Here is an 18956-nt window from a genome sequence, read left to right on the forward strand (position 1 = left end):
CACATTCAGACACAGGAAACCAGGTTCAGTGACACAGGTCTGCTTTATTGTAGGAAGGCACAAGCTTATATAGGGGTAGTGGTCCAATCACAGCACAGCAAGTAGGATACCTTATTAGCATAACAGGTTTAGTGCCCTATCACAGCACAGCAAGTAGGATACCTTATTAGCATAACAGACTTAGCATCCTATTAGCATAACAGACAATGTCCTATCACAGAATAGAGGGTAGGATGTCTCATTAGAATACTGGGTTTCAGATTACAGAGCCTGGATTCCTGGAAACCACGTGACCCTAACAGTTGCAATACCACCCTATGCTCAAGCCCATCTCCCACAACATTTCTCTCAATAATGAGACAAAAGCACTGTTTCCTATATTCTTATAAGGAAACTAAGGCAGACACATTGGATAATTTAATCCAGGTCTCACAGTGTTAAAGACCAAGTTCTACAATCAAATCCAATTTTGTGTTATATTCTTGTTTGGGGGTTGTTTTTGGTTGGTTGGTTGGTTGGTTGGTTGGTTGATTGGTTGGTTTGCTTACTTGTTTGAGACAAGGTCTGATCTTGACTCACTACATAGCCCAAGCTGATGTCAAACTTTTGATCCTTCTGAGTGCTGAGATTACAGATATAAGCCACCACAGCCAAGTATCCCCACTATATTCTGAGAGAGAAAATCAGTTCCTGATAACCAGTAAACAGCCCAGTGCTATCAGGGAGGTCATAATGTTGGTGGGAGCTGGCCTGGCATAACTAGGCCTTTGTATTCTCCAGTTAAACAAAAATAATTTTTGAGAACAGCATGAGACAAAGCCACTCCACAATCAATGATGGGACACAAAACTACTTTGTAATTATGCTTGAACCTGGATAAAATCATGAATAGTGTCCAAATAGAATGTACAAAATGAAAATGATGAACTGTTTATTGCTTCTCTACCCATTCCAGTTTTAGTCCTTCTAGCCCTTTTTTTAAAAAAGATTTATTTATTTTTATGTGTACAAGTGTTTGCCTGCATATATGTATGTGCACCACATGTATGCTTGGTGCCTATGGAAGCCACAGGAGGGCATTGGATCCCCTGGAACTAGAGTTACAGGCCATTGTAAGCTACCATGAAGGTGCTGGGAGCCAAATTCAGGTTCTCTGCAAGAGTAGCAAGTGCCCTTAACCACTGAGCCTGTCTCCAACCCCTAGCCTTTTCTCTTTCTAGATAAATGTTATAAAATAATCAATCATAGAATTTCCACTCCTTCCTGACAGTGTCTATTGTATATCACAGAGCAAAATTCCACTTTCTTAAACCTTTATCAAAACACCTTACACAATCCTAAATCTTAATAGTCCTGCCTGATATTCTGTTACTGAGATGACCTGTGTTTACTGGTATGTTACAGGCCATTGTAAGCTACCATGAAGGTGCTGGGAGCCAAATTCAGGTTCTCTGCAAGAGTAGCAAGTGCCCTTAACCACTGAGCCTGTCTCCAACCCCTAGCCTTTTCTCTTTCTAGATAAATGTTATAAAATAATCAATCATAGAATTTCCACTCCTTCCTGACAGTGTCTATTGTATATCACAGAGCAAAATTCCACTTTCTTAAACCTTTATCAAAACACCTTACACAATCCTAAATCTTAATAGTCCTGCCTGATATTCTGTTACTGAGATGACCTGTGTATACTGGTATGTATTCTTCATTGCTGTAATGAGTGATAGTTCAATATGTTCAGCTTGCAAGAATTCCTGGTGATCTTTGGCTAAGATACATTGACAGTTCTTTCTGTGTTATCTGTGCCATCTATTTGTATGGCTTGGAAAACATGCTGTTAGGTAGAATGTAGACATGATGGGCAGAGCTGGGTAAAGGGGTCCTAGAAGATAGCTAAGCCCTGTGTTTGTACAGCCTGGCAAGCTCTTGTAAACCTTCAGCCTCAGCTTTCATGACAAAGTTTCAGTTTAAAAAATAAGAATGTTTTAACCTTGGGATGACAAAAATGTCTTCACTGACAGCCAGCCATGAGATCAGTCATTAACTTTGAGCAGTCTCAAAAAGGAGTTAGAAGGTTAACCAAGAAAATACAGCTGCATCTTGGTAGCTGTGCCTCCTAATGGTTAGAATGCTGCCACTATGTGGTTAAATGTCCTTAAGGCTACAGATGGGTTGTTCCTTCGATATCCAGACCAAGGTGCCATGGCATGTTCCCACACATGTGCACTGAATCCTCTCCTCATCCCACTTGGTGTTTTGTTCTAGAGGAGCATGAGACTAAATGCTCTGAAGGGACATGCTGGTCACCATGATTTGGGAAGGAAAGAGAGGATCGCCTTAGTAAGTTTCTTTTCCTGTTGCTGTGATATAAAATACTCTTGACAAAGGCAACTTGAGGGAGAAAGGGCTTGTTCCAACAGCCAAGAGTACGTCATCGAGAGGCAGTCAAGGCAACAGGAGCTGAAGCAGTGACTTCCCAGTCACCATTGGAAAGCAGAAAGCGATGAATGCAAGCCAGTGCTAGCTGGTTTTCTCCATTTTATACAGTCCAGGATCCCCTGCCCAGAGAGTGGTCCCACCTACAATTAAGATGGGTCTGTCTACATTAGTTAAGGTAATCAAGATATTCCCGTACAGCCATGCCCAGAGGCCCATGGCCAGGTGATTCTAGATCCTCTTCAGCTGACAAGTAACATTACCCATTACAACTTACCTCATGAATGTGCCACCCACCTCATAAATATTCATAAAAACTTCAAGCCCACACTTTGTGGGCCGCCCACTCCAAACTTTGGAGTTTATACTTTGTTTCAGTAAATAATCTTATCCTTAACCTGCCTGTGTCTCTTGACTGAATTCTTTCCTTCAAGAAGACAAGAACCAAGAGACCCCATAACAATACTTACTAGGCCTTTCTGACCAAAGAAATTAGAAGCCATCCAACTGCAGCCATCAGATTGTCACACCAAAGCTAAAAGGTTTCCTTCCTTTTTGTGGATTATACTTGGAGTGATAGCTTTAAAAAAAAAAAAAAAAAAAGCCCTGATCAGGCCTGTAATCCCAGCTACACAGAAGGCTGAGGCAGAAGGATTGCAGGTTGATGGTTTACCTGGATTACATAATGAGTTCAAGTCCAGCCTGGCCAACTTAGTGAGACTCTGTCTCAAAGTAAAAAATAAGGACTGAGATATAGCTCAGTGGTACAGCATATCCTAGCATGTGCAAGGCCATAGGCTCAATTCTTCACTGCCAAGAAATGACAGAACTGAAAAGAGCTGGGTATGATGGCTCCAAGAAGGCAAGGCAAGAGGGTCAGAAGCTCAAGGCAGCCTGGGCTGCATAGCAAGAAATTATCTCAAAAACCAAAACAAGATAGTAAAAAGAAATACATGATGCTACAATAATAGAATGTAGATTTGTTCTTTTATTTTTTTCCTCCATGCTGGGGATCAAGATATGCTAGGCAAATGTTCTGTCACTGAGTGACATCTTCAACCCTGGACATCACTCAAAGAAAAAAAAAAAAAAAGACTTGAGCCTATCAACCCAAGCCTTGTATATGTACAGAATAACTTAAAGTGGATTGTAGATCTAAATGTAAAGTCATAAAACTTTTAGAAGAAAACAAATTTGTGTGTTCTTCAGTTAGGAAATGATTTCTTAGAACAGGAAGCATAATCCATTAACAAAAAGTAAAGGGGTGTGTGTGTGTGTGTGTGTGTGTGTGTGTGTGTGTGTGTGTCCCAGAGGTCAAACTTGAATGCCACTTCTTAGTGCCATCTACCTTGTTCTTTTGCTGTTGTTGCTTTCTTTGTTTTTGTTTTTTGGCAGGGTCTCTCTGTAGCCCCAGCTGGCCTGGAACTCACTATGTAGGCCAGGTTGGCCTCTATCTCACAGAGATCCACCTGCCTCTGCCACTTGAATACTGGGATCAAAGGCATGTACCATCATTTCCAGCCTTAAGACGTGATCGCTCACTGCCCTGGAACTTGGCAAGTACGGCTGGGCTAGTTGGCTAAAAAACTGTCTCCCCAGTGCTGGAATTATAAGTGTGTGCCACCACTTCAGCTTTTTAACATGGGTTCTGGAGATCAAACTCAGTCCTTAGAGGTTGGAATATTGCAGGTCCAGAGCCTAATTACAAGGTATCTTGGACTGTCTTTAGCCCCCTAAATAGCCATTCCTTGCTCACCTTTGTGTCTGACCTAACATCCTGTGGTTAACAGATAAAACCTTTTAGCATATATTGACTTAATAAAACCCTAGTTTCCACCAACCAAAGGCTCAGTGTCGTCAGAAAGCATCTGAGGCCTATAGCTGAGATTTCTCTACATTGCTGACCTTCCTGCTTAATGTTTCCACCAATATATTTGAAAAGTGCCTTGATTTGTGATTTCTTTGTTCTGTTACTATAAGAACTTCATCAAACTTGCCATGTTGTAACATGAAATTTGGGGTAACCCAAATAAATCTGTGCTCCCAAGCCACAGCCACTCATATTTGGCTCCAGAATAAATTCTCATCAACTTTGAGGTAAGAATTGTGTTTTGTGTCTCCACTGAAATGAGGGAGAAGAAGTTCTGGTAAGAAAGTTGACCAGAGCTGTAGAGATGGCTCCACCTGTATGACCTCACAAGCATCAGAGGTGAGTCTCATTCCCAGAATCCATGTAAAAATGCCAGGCTTGGGGCTGGAGAGATGGCTCAGCGGTTAAGAACACTGAATGTTCTTGCATAAGACCAGGGTTCAAATCCCAGCACCCACATGGCAGCTGACAACTGCCTGTAACTCCAGTTCCAGGGGATCCAACAGCCTCTTCTACCCTCTGCAGGCATTGCACAACATAGGTGTGCCTACATGCAGGCAATACATGCATACACATAAAAAAAATAATAATAAAATATTTTTTTAAAAATCCAGGCTTGTGGGCATGTGCTTGCAATCCCAGTGCTGGGAGGTGGAGACAGGTGAGTTGTTGGGACTCCCTGGCCAACCTTTCTAGTCTAATTGGTAAGTTCCAGGCCCATGAGAGACTCTTAAAAGAGGTGAGTGGTATTCCTGAGAATAACACCTGAGGTTGTCCTCTGGCCTCTGCTTACATGCATGGCCGCACGTCACCCTCCGATACACCTACGCTCATTTTTTTAAAAAGAAAGACAAACAACCGAAGTAGCATGGTCATAATTAAAACCCATCTGGTTGTAGCAACTGGACTTTGAGTTTCCATACCACATTGGCTATTCATGTTACCTTGAAACTCAGGTTTCATTCACTCAGGGCTCAAGAAATCTTGAGACAAGGAGAAGCTTTGTTAAGAATCCCCATCTGAGACTGCCGGGCCTGGTGGCGCATGCCTTTAATCCCAGCACTTGGGATGCAGAGGCAGGAGGATCTTTGTGAGTTCGAGGCCAGCCTGGTCTACATAGTGAGTTCCAAGACAGCTGGGACTACAAAGAGACCCTGTCTCAAAAAAAGACAAAAACAAAAAACAAAAAAAAGAATCCCCACCTGAGACTAAGGGAGTTAGAGTTCTAAAATCTTTCATAAGTGCAAAGGCACTGACCTATATATTCTTGTTCAAATTTTATTATTCCTGAAATCTTTCCTTCTTTGAACCGATGGCTGGGTGACTAGTGTATTTGGGGGCTGTTAACTAGCACAGAGGCACTGAAAAGCTAATTATTCTCTTGGAAAATAAATTATTAGACCCATATAAGGATGTGCCCTGAAGGCAAGAAAGGAAAATGGGTCAAGTAGTCACAGATATAACTTTTAGCTTGACAGTTTTAGATCTTGGGGGAGATTAATGTTGAATTCTTCACACTCAGATAAAGGATTAGTTGCTCTTACCTTCACATCCTATGTGAATATAAAGGACAGACTTCAAAAGGTACCCTAAAACAGGGTCTCTCCTTGACCTCATTTGCTTCTGCAAAGTGTTGATATTACTGTTTCATACCAGGAGAATGCCATCTTCTCTGGTTAGAGGATGTAAGGTACTTGATGTAAGATGCTAGGTATCCTCAGCCTTTTCTTTCCCCGTGAAGGAAGACTGTGCCTTGCAATTGTTCCTAAGGAGATGCCAAACCAAGAATCTCTCTCACTTGAAGTTTACAAATCTCCCAGATAAACTATGGTATGTTCTGGAATCAAATGAAAACCTGTTAACTCAGTAAGTCAGCTTTCTCATGGTAAATATACATGTTCTTTCTTTAAAACCCAGCTATTGCAAAAGGTTACTGACTCTAGGGTTTAACTGAAGGAAACTTTATGAAGCTCCACCTTGCCCATTTTTACCTAGCCCCATTTAATTCTTTATCTTTGATTAAAGCTAATGCTGGGTGAGCTCTGTGCCTGTTCTGAGCACTTTGTTCCAAGGTTAAGTAGATACCTAGTCTTCTCCTTAGTTCGCAATTGATATTGGATATGGGTAGAAAATAGTACATGTTCCTCTCTGCTGATGTATCCAACTCCAGTCTTTTTGGTCTTTTTGAAGCAGGGTCTCCCTGTAGCTCCAGCTGTCCTAGAACTCACTATATAGACCAGGCTGACCTCAAATTCACAGAGACCCACCTGCCTCTGCCTCCCGAGTGCTGGGATTAAAGACGTGTGCCACCATGCCCAGCCAGCTCCAGTCTTTATACTTATTAAAGAATAATGGCAACACTGGATGTGGCAACAGAAGGATGGAAAGTTTGAGACCAGTCCAGGCTGTATCGTGAGCTCAAGACCAGCCAACGTGGGCTACACAGTAAGGCCTGCCTTAAAAAAGTCTCTTCTCAGCCGGGTGTGGTGGCGCACGCCTGTAGTCCCAACACTTGGGAGGCAGAGGCAGGCCGATTTCTGTGAGTTCGAGGCCAGCCTGGTCTACATAGTTCCAGGCCAGCTGGGACCACAGGGACCCTGTTTCAAAAGACCTCATCCAAAAAAAATTAAATTAAAAAAGTCATTTCTCCATTCCAGATGCTTTCTCCAGATCACTTCCATAGCTATCTCCTTGCATAAGTGTAGATGCACTTGTGTAGACATGTGCATACGTGTGTGCGTACATGTGCATGCCAGAAGATAGATCCTTGAGTATAATGTTATAATTTAATTTCTCAGGTGTCTGTCCCCTTTTTCTTTTCTTTTCTTTTCTTTCTTTCCTTTCTTTCTTTTTTTTTTTGAGACAGTCTCTCTGTATTCACCAAGAAGCAGCCAGCTCCCAGGGGTCTGTCCATTTTTGCCTCCCAAGCACTGTAATTACAAGCACATGCCACCATGCCTGGCCTTTTTTTTCGTGGATTCTGATGGTTAAAAATATGCTTAGAAGGCAAGCACTTTATGGACTGAGGCATCTCCCCAGCCCCTCCAGAGGTAATCTTCCTTTTATGTGTTTATTCGACCCTCACTTTTTGAAACCACTCGTTTTGGAGTCTATTTGTACTTACCCTTTAATAATTTGTAAATGCTTTATTGACATGTCTTTCTCAAGACAGTAAACTTAATGTTAAGATATCTGTCCTTTATCTTCAAGTACTAGACACATGGGATATATAATATATATATATATATAATTTTTTTAAGTTAGATTCTCCTGGTTACATGAAATGTGGGCTACTGTGCCCTTTAGTGGCAAGAAAGACTTGGGAAGAAGAATGTGGTCAAAGCCTGTGGCTCATAGGAAGAACAGAGTCTATAGCAGGAGTAGGCAGAAGCACATTTAGAATTCCACAATGCCAGGATGTAGACAAGGATAAAGCCCAGACTCAAGCTGGGATACTCAAAATTACTCTACTTGTTTCTATAGAAGGACAGGCATTTGAGAGCAGAAAGCAGCCAACCATGGTCAATTCAGTGAGCGAATATGAAAAATCCTAGCAGCAAATGGCACATTTAAAATGTGGTAGTACGCCAGCACTGCTGCGAAGGGCTGCCCACCTTCAGATTACCTTCACATTCACGGCACCGGGTGGCCGCGTCTCAGTTCAGCACTTTCTTTTTCCCATTTCAAAGTTTTTCTGTTTTAAGTCGGGCTTACTGAAATATAATTTATGAACTGAATATTATTATTTAGTATAATTTTGACAGATGCGTCCATTGTATACCCTCATCTTAATCAAGAAACAGATCAATTCCACTGCCTCCCAAAATTCTCTTTTTGTTGTTACAAAATATATGTTCATGGGGGCTGGAGAGATGGCTCAGCAGTTAAGGCACTGGCTGCTCTTGCAGAGGACCCAGGTTCGATTCCCAGTATTCACATGGCAGCTAACAGCCATCCATAACTCCAGTTCCAGGGGATCTGATACCCTTTCTGACCTCCATAGACATTTCATGACATGGGAGCACTTTCCATACATGCAGGCAATTCACTCATACACATAAAATTAAAAATAACATATTTAAAAATATGTGTCATGATTTTGTATGTACATATTTTCTTTTCTCTTAGATATCTAGTGTGATATCTGGGCCATATGGCAAGTATTATTAACTTTCTGTCAAGCCATTTCTTCAAATGTTTGTACCGTTCTGCATTTCCACCAATATGTGTTTTAGTTGTTCTTCATCATGTACTGACTTCTCCTTTGAGCCCCCAGGATTGGGGTTACAGAAGCATGCCACTAATCCTGGCTTTTACATGAGTGCTGAGTATCTGAAATCAGGTGGCCAAGCACTTTATTAAGTCTCTCTAACCCCTCAGTGTGGTTTTGATTTCAATTTCCCTAATGACTATGTTGTTGAGCACTTTTCATGCACTTATTTGCCACCAATGTATCTTCTTTAATGATTGATATTCTGCTAGGCACCCATTTTAAAACTGATTTACCTTGAATGCTAAGAGGTTTTCATATATTTTGGGTGTAACTTTAATGTGTCTCACAAATATTTTCTCCCAGTCTGCTGCTTGTACCTTCATTTCAAAGCAGTATCATCCAAAGAACAGAAGGTTTTGCTTTGTTTCATTTTAAATTTATAGGGCTGGGAGATAGACAGGTGAAGTTCTTATCAATTAATAAGCCCCACAGAAGGGCAGAAGGCTCAACTGAAAGAACTTTATTCACATCAGATACACAAGTTAATAGTTCTCATCTCCTAAGATTGTGGTGACAATTAAATAACGTAATTATGTTAGTTAGCTTTCTATTTCTGTAACAAATACCTGATATGAACCACTCATAAAGAGGAACTATTTTGAGTCATAGTTTTAGAGATTCTGGCCAATGATTGTTTGGCCCTGTTGCTTCAAAGCAGACACACAGCACATCATGGCAAGAGCATGTGGAAGAGCAAAACTGTTCCACTCATGTCTATGAAGAAATTAAAGAAAGAAGGGAGCTGAGCATGGTGGTGCTCACCTTATACCTTTGATCCCAGCATGTAGGAGGCAGAGGGAGGTGGAGATCCATGAGTTCAAGGCCAGCTATGGCTATATAGTGAGACCTTGTCTTTTTTTTTAAAAAAAAAAAAAAAAAAAAAAGGAAGTGGGGCTGGAGAAAGGCCTTAGTGGTTAAGAGCACTGGCTGAGCTTGCAGAGGACCTGGGTTTGGTTCCCAGCACCCACATGGCGGCTAACAACTGTCCATCACTCCAGTTCCAGGGCTTCCAATACCCTCCTCTGATGTCCACGAGCATTGCACGACACAGGTGATGAGTCACTTACATCTAGTACATTGTATCTCATTTTAGTATCACAGCTTTAAATATTATTTATGTACTGACTACTCTTAAATTTATATCTCTAGTCCAGACCTTTGACATGAACACCAGATTTGCATGTCTAATCAGTTGTCTACTGGCAGTCCCTGCTGAGGTATAGCTGGCATTTCAAACTTGAAGTACAAAATGAATTCCTGATCTTGCCTCCTCAAAATTTCATCTTCCAGAACCCTTTCTCAACCCAGTTGATACAAGCGCATCCTTCTAATTGGTCAGTTCAAAAACCTTAGACTGATTGTCCAATTTTCTTGCCCACATCTGTCATCAGGTCTTTGGGGACATTAACTATGTCTATCTTCAAATATATTTTACAAACCAAACCAGTTCTCACCATGTGCTACACAACAACTTGGTCCACTCTCATTTCTTACCTGGATTATTAATAGCCTCCTGACCAATCTCTTTATTGTAGCCTCTTCTCCTTGTAGTCAGTTCTCAAGAAAGCATTCAAAATGATCCCTTCCTTGTATCTGATTATATCAGCTCTGCTAAAAATCTTTCAGTGACATACCATCTTAGAGTAAAAAACCCAATTCCTTTCAAAGGCCCTGTGGAACTGTCTTGCTTCTGTCTTTGCCCTGACTAGCCTTCTGCACCTTTCCTCTGCTCTAGCACACTGGCCTCCTGTAGCCTTCATACTTATTCTTCTTTCTAATGGCTCTCCTTATTCACTCAAAACCACAGTGAGATACCACACATACTATAGCTACCATAAGAAAGTAATGAGGGTCAGGAGAAATGACTCAGTGGTTAAGGGCACTTACGGCTCTTCCAAAGGACCCAGGTTCAGTTTCCAGCACCACATCCATCCTTAACTCTAGTTCCAGGGAATCTGATGCCTTTTGGTCCCTGCAGGCACCAGGCATACATGTGGTATACTTACATGCAAGCAAGCAAAACGTTCCTATACATAAAATAAAAAGTCTTTTAAAATAATAATGAGCAAATGCTCCAATGTATGCTTATTATCTCAGCACTCCAGAGGCTAAGGCAGGAAGACCACAAGTTGAGACCAACTGGGTTACATAGAGCAAGACCCTGTCTCAAAAATAGTCAATAATAAACATTGATGAGGATGTAGAGAAATGAACCCTAAAGACATTGCTAGTGGGACTGTAAATTATCACTTTGGAAAGATATCTGAGCAATGCTGTTGACCATTTTCAGTGTGGTTTACTTTAAGATGAGTTTAAACAGGAGCAACAGTAAAACACCACCCAAAACAAGGCTGTGTGTTGACTGATGCATGAAAATATATGTGATAAGAAACTAATCTTATGTTTCCTTTGGGGCAGTGATCAGTATTTTGTGTGTTGACTGATGCATGAAAATATGATATGTGATAAGAAACTAATCTTATGTTTCCTTTGGGGCAGTGATCAGTATTTGATAATTCAGTATTCATAGCAATGAACTTGTAACTGTCAGAAATAAAGACAATCATATATCCAAACAAAACAGTACTGTTCAGTAACAGAAAAGGAAACTACTCATGTCATTATACCATATGAAAATTCCCAAAAACAATATTCTGTTTATGTAGGAGAAATCATAAGTCGAGGCTCAAAGGAAAATGCCAGTTCATAAATATGTAGGGTTAGGTAATTTCATTATTGATCAAAGCTACCAAAATGCATGCTCATAACCCACAAGTGGCTCCATGATAGTGGATTTTGAGCTCTGTTTATCTGGAATTAAAGCCCAAGTTACTGTATCTCATCCTATGTTTAATAAGCAAAAGCAGTTTTCCAGTATGTGTTAGTAATCATATTGAACTGATTCTAACGCCTGATTCTCTATCCAGCCTGCTCTGGTGTTTTGGTGTTCACAATTAGCAGGCTTGCTCCGATGGTCTGCTCTTCATAATTCTTTATCCATGCCTCCGGCAGTGCATTCAGTATTATGATTAGTTTCATACTTGAGCATTCCTCTGTAATGCTGGATAAATTGTTTCCTACATGTGAAAGAAGCCAGATGCTAAAGACCACATATTGTATTAGTTCATTTATACAAAATGTCCAGAAAAGGCAAATCTAGAGAGATAGAAAGCAGATCCATGGTTTCCTGGGACTAGGGATAGAAATAGGGACTGATTGCAAATGAGCATGAGGGTCTTGTTAGGATGATGAAAATGTTCTAATATTGGATTGTGGCACTGTGGGTACAACTATATAAATTTACTAAAGTTCATGGTGTTGTATACATTAAATGGGTAGAAATTATATAAATTATGCTTCAGCAAAGCTGTTTATAAAAAGAATTATTTGCATAACCATACAAAAACAATGAATGACTTAGAAAAAAATAGTTTTCCACTAGCTTTCCCTCCCATCTCACATGATCTGCAATGTGGCTTTATCTCTCATTAAGAAATGGAGCCTAAAAAGCCATGCAAGATGACGCATATCTGTAACTCCAGCACTCAGGAAGCTCAAGGTCAGCCTGGGCTACAAAAGAAGTGGGTCTAGTGACACTTCTAAGCAGAAGAATGAGACAGAAATGATGCTGCATGTCTCCAACACTAGGTTAAAAGAAGCCTCATAGCTCCTTCATCTGAAAACTCTTCATTCTCCCTCAGGATGCTGCCTCTCAGAACTCAGTGCCATGCTACGAGAAGCCCAAATCACATGGAGGCATGTATACGCTGATTAACAGTCCAAAACAAGCCCAGCACTTAAGAATGTTCTCTATTAGACAACAAACTAATAAAGGACCCTGAGAAACTGTATACCCCAGTTGTTTTAGTCACCCAGAAGTCACAGTGTTCCTAGCTTAGCCCCCAGACATCGACGACTAGAGACATCACCTCTGCTGTAGCTCATGCTAATTCTGACCGAAGCATGTTGGACAGTTTTGTTTCCTGCCATCTGTTTGGAGTGGTTTGTCAAGCAGTAAGACATAACCAGAACAGCAGCCACATGCGGGAAGCAATGCTGTGTTCTAGTTCCAAACTACCATTTGGTTAATAATCTCAGTCTGTCTCATCATGTTCACTTTAATAATTTATTTAATATATCAACTATAATGTTAGTCTTTTGCCTTTGTAATAAGCATTTTTTGCAGAGACACCAAGAGACTTTGTAAATTTTTCCTTTATTTAACTGAGTTTCAATTAATTTGTTTGCTTATTTAAATGACTATGAACTTGTACATTTATATGTAGTTTTTGTATTTTGTTATCCATTATTGCCAAGGTTTGATGCTCAGCTTAGCCTAGATTTGGCTAGTGAGAGCCATTCAAGTTGGCAGGACTCCAAATAGTTTCTAATTTTCTGGCATAAGAAAATGCTTTAGCTTTGTTTTGGATACTCCTTGACCTAGCTTGGTACCATCCATCTCATTAAAGTCCTTTTAGTTGTAAGTAGTGTCTGAAAACCAAGATCAGTGCTGAGCAGGCTCATTATACACACACACACACACACACACACACACACACACACACATCTCTGTGTGAATGTGTTTCTAACGTTCTGTCTCTCTATATGAATATGTCTATATATTATATATCTCCCCATATTGACAAACTATGAGTTCAGGCCAATATCTCTAATCCCAAGTCAACACCATACAGTTCATGTTTGCTTCCTGCCTTTCCATACTGTGTGTCCATCCTGTGACAGTGGTGCAGCTCATCAGTCTCTCTTTGCCTCCACAGCCTCCTCTTCCACATGGATGCCGTCTTCTTCCCTTGGCTTTAGGATGAAGAACTAGCAGAGGAACCGACAAGGGAAGCCCCCACTGACAGTGCTAGGAGAGAGTCAGGGCAGTGTAGGATGGGATTGCAGAATGGCCACGAAATGTAACTTGCCAGGTCCCTTAAGAGCCTTAGTCTGAGTTTTTCACAAAGAAAAAGAAAATAAAAAGAACAGGGGAAAGAAAGAAAAAAGAGGAACTTAACAATTTGGGGGCAAAAATACATTTTAAAGAAAAGTTCCTAGGTATAATCACAGAAGGAAATGCGTTTATGTTTTAAAATACCAAGTACCACATCCATAATCCATGCCCAATTATAATCACTTTTTTGTTTGTTTGTTTTTTGAGACAGAGTCTCCCTGTAGCTCCAGCTGGCCTGGAACTTGCTATGTAGACCAGACTGTCCTCCGTCTCAGAAAGATCTACTGCCTCTCCCTCCCGAGGGTGGAGATTAAAGGCTTGCACCACTATGCCTGGCTCTCAGAATCGCTTCTTAAAACATTTGTCTTTGTTTACAAATACAACAGAGAGTGCTAAAATCTAACATCTCAAACAGATTGCTTATTTGTTCATTATACAAATATGTATGTCCTAAGTCACATTTTAAGCTTTTCAACTTAAAAGACAAAGTCATGAAGCTTGTCACTAAAAAGTTAATTAAAACTTGATTTCAGCAGGATGTGATGCACACCCATAATCCCAGCATTCAGAGGACAAGGCAAGAAGATCTGAAGTCTGAGGCCAACCTGGGCAACATAGTAAAAGCCTCAACACGAAATAAATAATAGATTTCAGAAAAGTTAAAACAAACTTTATAAGCATACACTAGAAATCACGTTTCTTAGAAGTTAATTTTTCCAGATATAGTGGCATGTGCCTTTAATCCCAGTAGGCAGGCAGATATCTAAGATTAAGGTCAGCCTGGTCTACAAAAAAACAAAGAAAAAATTGTATTTATCACTGAAACGGTTTAAGTATATAAACCACTGAAGACTTCCTTTCACTATTGCCTCTCAGTAAAGGCTCTGTCACTCACTGGAGTGCAGCCGCCATTAAGTAAACTTGGTTGCTTTATTAGATATTACGCCTAAAGGCAAAGCAATCTACACAATATAAGGCAACTGTGATTTACATATGTAATACCCTGGATTTTTATTTTAATGTTAGTTTCTATAAATAGTAGGCTTTAGAGCTCTGTGACCCAGATGGCTAAAAACAAGACAAATTAGGTGGAATTCCAAAGAAAGGTTACTAGCCTAATCTCAAGAGTTTAAATGAACACTGTCTGATGAACTTAACACTTAACAGTACTTATTTTAAAAGTTCCGACATTGTTTTACAAAAGTATGTTTTTTTTAAATGTTTTATTCATTATTTTTTTTTATTTTTTTAATTAAAAGAAGCATTTCATTACAACAGCATTAACCTATTCAATAACATTTTTCTGAGCTAGGGTACATCTCTTTCAAAATTGGCTGTACATTTCTAGGTTTACAGATGAATTATTACGCTTATATAATCTTTTACTCATTATAAACTCTATAAGACATAAAATTAAAAGAGGTTCCAACGTTTAAAAAAGATCTCCACTTCGTTGTCAAAACACACAGTTTCATCCAGAAAAATTCATTCCAAGGCTCTTGACATTGAGACGTTTTCACATGCTTTTCTAATCTCTATATACATGACTATCACAAAAGTATGTTTTTTAATGGAAATACTAATTATAAAAATATACTTGAAATGATTTGCCAATAAAGTAGTAGATTCTATCAGTAATTCACATTTGACATCGATATACAATTTTATAAAAAATTCTATCAAAGAATTATTCATTATAACTAATTAAAATACTCCCCTTATCTTCCCATGAAAAACAAATAAAAAACATATTTGAATGATTTATATTTGCATTTTATGCAAATAAAATGTTTATTCCAGATACATGTCCAAGTTCAGGAGACACATGTACTCTGAGAAGTGCAGGAATTACTCTTTCATGAACGCCCTCTAAGAATAATAAAACCAGGTGGCGATGATAATAACAACAATAGAACCATATACCCAGGCACGCACACACACTTTCAAACCCAAAAGATCATCTCTTAGTTCTTAGCATGGAGCCTCCCGACCCCAAGGGAGGGAGATAGCAGGAAACAGATGTTACCGAGGAGGAAATTGGGGTGTTCAACTGGGAAGAGAGGAGGAAAGGATATGCAAGGCACAATGGGGGTAAAGAGGAAGAAGGAACTCAAGAGAGGGGGGATAATAGGAGACAGGTATTATTAAGGGGAAAATGGGGGCACTTAAACCAGGGAGGGAGGAGGGAGGTTAGACAGAGAGAGGAGATAAATAAGGCTTAGGTAGAGTAAAAAGCCAGAGGGAGATGTATTAATTCACCCCCCCCCCAAAAAAATATGCATACAATATCTGAACATGAGTGCATGTGTATAACTGAAGGCTCTATAACAAGGAACACAGTGCCAAACAGGAGAAACTTCCCTTCAAGTTGTTGCTCAGGGTAGTCCAAGAGACTCCCAAAATAACACAGGCTATTGCCACAGCCCTTGATTACCTCCCAGAACTTGAAGGTAAGACTCTATTGCTGAAGACAGGACATACTTCAGACACAAGACTTAGAGCAATGAAGCTGGAACTGACCTGGAAGCCTTCTCCCTGCAGACAAGCTCTCATAGTTCCAGAGGACACTATGCAAGCTGCTAAGGGAGAAAATCAATCAATGGTCCAACCCAGCTCCAAAGCCTAATAACCACAACGACTGGCACAGCAAACTGCCTCTATTGGTGCAATGGTGGCACTGCTATCTAGGGGGTAATCAGCAGCTGTCTAATTGGACTTAAAACCCTCTCAATGGGAAGGAACTCATGGGTGTCACTGTAAATACAGTCAAATACACATGGCTGGAGAGGTCATAGATCCTAGACAAAACCCTATCTCTGGCATATCTCTAGACAAATGAAATTTCTTACTGTATGCTAAATGTGAATTCTTATGTTTACAGATAAGTATATGTACACCACTCATCAAAGAAGCTTCTTTTTGCAACTGATGGAGACTGTTATAGAGTTCCACACCTGGTCACATACAGAGAATATATGTCTGAGAGATGCCCAGCCCCAAGTGACACATCCACAGTGGAACCTCTATACCTAAGGCTCATGGAACATAATAGAACAGGGAGTACTAATATACCCCTCAACTCTCACCAGTGAGGCTTCCTCATACAACAAAGTCCAATGCACACAGAAGGCCACACTGGCTAAGTTTTAGAGAACAAGAGACTGCAGCGTGCATGTCCCTGGATAGGACTCCTATATTAACCTCACCCACCCATGGCTCACAGATCACTGCAGAAGAGAGGGGACGGAACTGTAAGAGCCAGGGGTGGTGCATAAGGAAACAGGCTTTCAGGCCACTGAGAACTTACTCATATGAACCTGCAACAATGGTGACAGCATACACAAGACCCATGTTGACTCAATCAGACAAAGACCCAGCATAGAACTGGGGACATGGGCAGCAGGCTCCAACCATAGCTGCAGAATTATTGGCAACTGATTACTGCTGGGTGAGAGAACAGTAGATGTTCTTTTGTGGAGTGACTGTAGATAGGCTGACTAGATCCAGTGGATGAACTTGTACCAAGGGACATCTGGGTACAAGTGCTTGACCGAATAAGACTTGACATATATTACAGAATGAATGTAATCCAAGAGGGGGTGTGTGGAGGATGTGGGTTCTAAATTTGATTAAGATCTATTATATGAAATGCACAAAAACCCAATAAATTTTTTTTAAAAATGAATGGAGCCTCCAGGCAGGAAATATATCTCAAGGGAACTTGACAAGAATTATGAGTAGAGTAGAGGCTTAGTGTGGAGTATGATCCTTCTGGGAAGTGAATTTTGATGTGGTCACCAGGCTCCAGGGGGGACAGAGCTCATTAGAACAAGTGATGCTTGAGAGGAGGGTGAACAGGATATGGTCCTGTAGCCGCATGTGAATTCTACCTACCCAATCCTGGCAGCCATGATTCACAAAAAAGGATCTCCATGAACCTAAAATTGCAGTTTCAGCTGGCTCTGTGTGAGAGTTCCATGTGGTCTTGGACGATCTGGAAAGAACATATTAGTAGAGTTAAGGCACATGAGATCAGGGCCTATCACAGTTGGACCTGGATAAGGACCACCATGTGGGGAGCATGATTAGTCCAGAAATAGGAAAGGGTGGCATGGGTTCCAGAAGAGCCCAGTGGGAGGCACAGAGAGATGCAGTACTATTGGGACAGGTCCAGAAGGCACTGTGAAGAGTGTTGTGCTTGGTGGGAGTTCAGATGGCATCTAAGGTGAAGCACTTGGGTTTTCAGGCCAGTCTTGAGGTTGGCCTGGTTTTCTACTGCTTACAGCAGAAGTTTGGTCAGGGGATATACAGATGAAGGATTTGCCATAGAAAGTCCATCAGACATCTTCCTGGCAGAGTCTGGCCTGCACTGGAATCAGTCGGGGAGCGCAGAGAATTGTGAGCCGAAGAAGTGCATGCTAGCCAATGGCAGCAGGATGGGCATGCATGGTTCCTCCATCCAAACTTTCATTTTCTAATCACATCTTTATTGAAATACACATACCAAAAGTTTTACCCATTTAAAGTAGCCAGTCCTATTTTGAATATACACACAGAGTGGTATGTTTTAGGCCAGGTGTGGTGGCACACTGGCACTTGGGAACCAGAGGCAGGCAGATCTCTATGAGTTCAAGGCCAGGCTGGTGTACATAGTGAGTTCCAGGCCAGCCTGGTCTACATAGTGAACATTACATAACCATTACATAACCATTACCTGTTTGTTTGTTTTTTTAATATGGAATGCGTCACGAATTTGCATGTCATCCTTGCACAGGGCCATGCTAATCTCCTCTGTATCGTTCCAATTTTAGCATATGTGCTGCCGAAGCAAGCACATCCATTACCTATTTTTTTTTTTTTTTGGTCTTTTTGAGACAGCGTCTCCCTGTAGCACCAGCTGTCCTGGAGCTCACTATGTAGACCAGGCTGGCCTTGAACTCACAGAGATCCGCCTGCCTCTGCCTCTCGAGTGCTAAGATTAAAGGCATGCGCCACCACACCCAGCCATTACCTATTTTTAAAACATCTTCATCATCTCAAAACAAAGCCCCATACCCCCTGGCAGTCATTTTCTGTTTTCTCCACATCTTCCCAGCCCCGGGCATCCAGCAACATGTTTTTTGTCTCCATGGGTTTGCTATTCTAAAAATTTCATATAAATGGAAGCGTAATGTATTAGGGGTCTCTAAAGGAACAGAACTGATAAATGAATGTGTGTGGGAATTTATTAGATTGGCTTACAGGGTAGAGTCCGAGTAGTCCAACAATGACTGCACCACACTGGAGAGGCTGAGCATCCAATAGTTGCTCAGTCCCTGATGCTGGATGTCTTAGCAGTCCAATCTGGTGTGACGGCCTGAAGGATTCCTGGAGATCGGCCTGCTAGTGTATGTTGGAATTCGAAGAAGTTGGTTCTCCTATCA

The 18956-nt window shown here is 40.8% G+C and overlaps 1 non-coding gene across 1 annotated transcript; it reads right to left on the minus strand.

Annotated features, from left to right (window-relative positions):
• Window positions 1-18262: 18262 nt before the first annotated feature.
• LOC115072046 lies at window positions 18263-18368 on the minus strand. Its single transcript, XR_003851106.1, has one exon. It is a non-coding gene; the product is annotated as a U6 spliceosomal RNA (small nuclear RNA).
• Between the last annotated feature and the right edge of the window lie 588 nt (window positions 18369-18956).

Source organism: Nannospalax galili, unplaced genomic scaffold (assembly GCF_000622305.1).
Source record: "Nannospalax galili isolate Female #2095 unplaced genomic scaffold, S.galili_v1.0 scaffold39, whole genome shotgun sequence".
Classification (NCBI taxonomy): Eukaryota; Metazoa; Chordata; class Mammalia; order Rodentia; family Spalacidae; genus Nannospalax; species Nannospalax galili.